Genomic DNA, 2,500 nt, shown 5'->3' on the forward strand with positions numbered 1-2,500 from the left:
CATACAGTGCAAATATTGTGCACGCAGCTACGTGTCGTCTCCCTATGAGAGCTGGATTGCAGTGTGGTACGCCATAGAGACGTGTGGGAGGAACGGACGCCGTGGATGGCGATCAGCATGAGCTGTCTGTTGATGTATTCGGACCTAGTCGTCTCTCCTCACACACCGTGATGGCATGGTGCACCGCGTTCCATATCTGCGACATGCTACAGAGGCCGGTTGACAGTCGTTCGAGCAATGGACATCGCATACGTACGGGGGCCACCTTCCACGTATTGTCTAGGCGTGCACATTTTGTTGCGTGTATGTGGGCAGACGTAGTGTGGCGTGACACCTGACACAGGCATGCAATAATCGTTGAAGTTGCAAATGGCGATGGACGCCTGCGTTTTCTGGTGAAGTTACGCAAATGAACAAATGGTAACCTGTTGTGGTGCGGTTGTTCTCGCTAGGGGTGAATCGGTGATGGCGACGATAGGTTGAGGTACTAACCGGTTGTTCCAGCGATACCCACCATGCCGACGAAACTGAACGGCATCTGGGTGTGAAGCGATACGCGGCGGTGGCTGGGTGGGACCGTCCCCGGCCGGTGAGGGGGCGCCTCCCGGCGTGCTGGCCGCGCGGTGCGTGGGCGCACGCGCTACAGCCGGCTGGTGGGGGCGGCCAGTGGCAGGCGCGCCGGCCGACGGACGCGGCAGGCGTCGCAGCTGCGCGCCGGCGCACCCTGCGCGCGGCGCCGTGCGGCCAAAGTAGGTCCTCGCGGGCCCGGTGCGAAGCGCGGTGGACATCTTCAGTGTGCTGGTCCGATTGAGGACTGTGTGCGTTGAGGATGCGCCGCCGCCCGGCGCTCGGCGCCGCGACGCCGTCTGCTGCTCGGTCGCCCCAGCGGTTCTCGCTGGTGGTTTGTATCGCAGCTGTGCGGATGTGTTGGCGCGTGCGCTGTGCTGGGAGAGTTCGCTTCGGCACCCAAGTGGGGCTTTTGTCCTTCTGTGGCGCTGGCGTTGGAGCTGCCGGTCACCGTAGGTGGCGCGTGTTGTCTCCCGCCGGCAATGCCACGACAGCACGCTCCCGGGCCTCTGTCGGCAGCGGCAAGCTCAGTTGGGAGCACGGGTGGTCGCACCGAAAGCGTCTACTCGCCTAACTCCGGGCGATTGCGCCTCTCTCGAACCCGACCAAGTACTTGGGACGGCGCTGCGCGCCGCCGGGACCTGAGAGGGTTTCGAGGTGTATTGTGCAGGGGAGCTCAGCCTCCTCCTGTTTGCAGAATGATTGAGCGGACGCTTGCGTGTTCGCGCGGGCCCCCGGGACACACTCCCGGGCGGCCGGCTGCTCAGCTCTAGTTGACGCAGCTCCCTGGTTGATCCTGCCAGTAGTCATATGCTTGTCTCAAAGATTAAGCCATGCATGTCTCAGTACAAGCCGCATTAAGGTGAAACCGCGAATGGCTCATTAAATCAGTTATGGTTCCTTAGATCGTACCCACGTTACTTGGATAACTGTGGTAATTCTAGAGCTAATACATGCAAACAGAGTCCCGACCAGAGATGGAAGGGACGCTTTTATTAGATCAAAACCAATCGGTCGGCTCGTCCGGTCCGTTTGCCTTGGTGACTCTGAATAACTTTGGGCTGATCGCACGGTCCTCGTACCGGCGACGCATCTTTCAAATGTCTGCCTTATCAACTGTCGATGGTAGGTTCTGCGCCTACCATGGTTGTAACGGGTAACGGGGAATCAGGGTTCGATTCCGGAGAGGGAGCCTGAGAAACGGCTACCACATCCAAGGAAGGCAGCAGGCGCGCAAATTACCCACTCCCGGCACGGGGAGGTAGTGACGAAAAATAACGATACGGGACTCATCCGAGGCCCCGTAATCGGAATGAGTACACTTTAAATCCTTTAACGAGTATCTATTGGAGGGCAAGTCTGGTGCCAGCAGCCGCGGTAATTCCAGCTCCAATAGCGTATATTAAAGTTGTTGCGGTTAAAAAGCTCGTAGTTGGATTTGTGTCCCACGCTGTTGGTTCACCGCCCGTCGGTGTTTAACTGGCATGTATCGTGGGACGTCCTGCCGGTGGGGCGAGCTGAAGGCGTGCGACCGCCTCGTGCGTGCTCGTGCGTCCCGAGGCGGACCCCGTTGAAATCCTACCAGGGTGCTCTTTATTGAGTGTCTCGGTGGGCCGGCACGTTTACTTTGAACAAATTAGAGTGCTTAAAGCAGGCAAGCCCGCCTGAATACTGTGTGCATGGAATAATGGAATAGGACCTCGGTTCTATTTTGTTGGTTTTCGGAACCCGAGGTAATGATTAATAGGGACAGGCGGGGGCATTCGTATTGCGACGTTAGAGGTGAAATTCTTGGATCGTCGCAAGACGAACAGAAGCGAAAGCATTTGCCAAGTATGTTTTCATTAATCAAGAACGAAAGTTAGAGGTTCGAAGGCGATCAGATACCGCCCTAGTTCTAACCATAAACGATGCCAGCCAGCGATCCGCCGCA

The 2,500-nt window shown here is 57.6% G+C and overlaps 1 non-coding gene across 1 annotated transcript in view; it reads left to right on the forward strand.

The window, feature by feature from the left end:
* The first annotated feature begins 1,350 nt into the window (after nucleotides 1-1,350).
* The window catches only part of LOC124740671, a 1,909-nt gene continuing 759 nt past the window's right edge, over nucleotides 1,351-2,500 (forward strand). The window contains exon 1 of the ribosomal RNA XR_007009880.1: nucleotides 1,351-2,500. This exon is cut by the window's right edge and continues 759 nt beyond it. This is a non-coding gene — a ribosomal RNA (small subunit ribosomal RNA).

This window comes from Schistocerca piceifrons, unplaced genomic scaffold (assembly GCF_021461385.2).
Source record: "Schistocerca piceifrons isolate TAMUIC-IGC-003096 unplaced genomic scaffold, iqSchPice1.1 HiC_scaffold_180, whole genome shotgun sequence".
NCBI classification, from domain to species: domain Eukaryota; kingdom Metazoa; phylum Arthropoda; class Insecta; order Orthoptera; family Acrididae; genus Schistocerca; species Schistocerca piceifrons.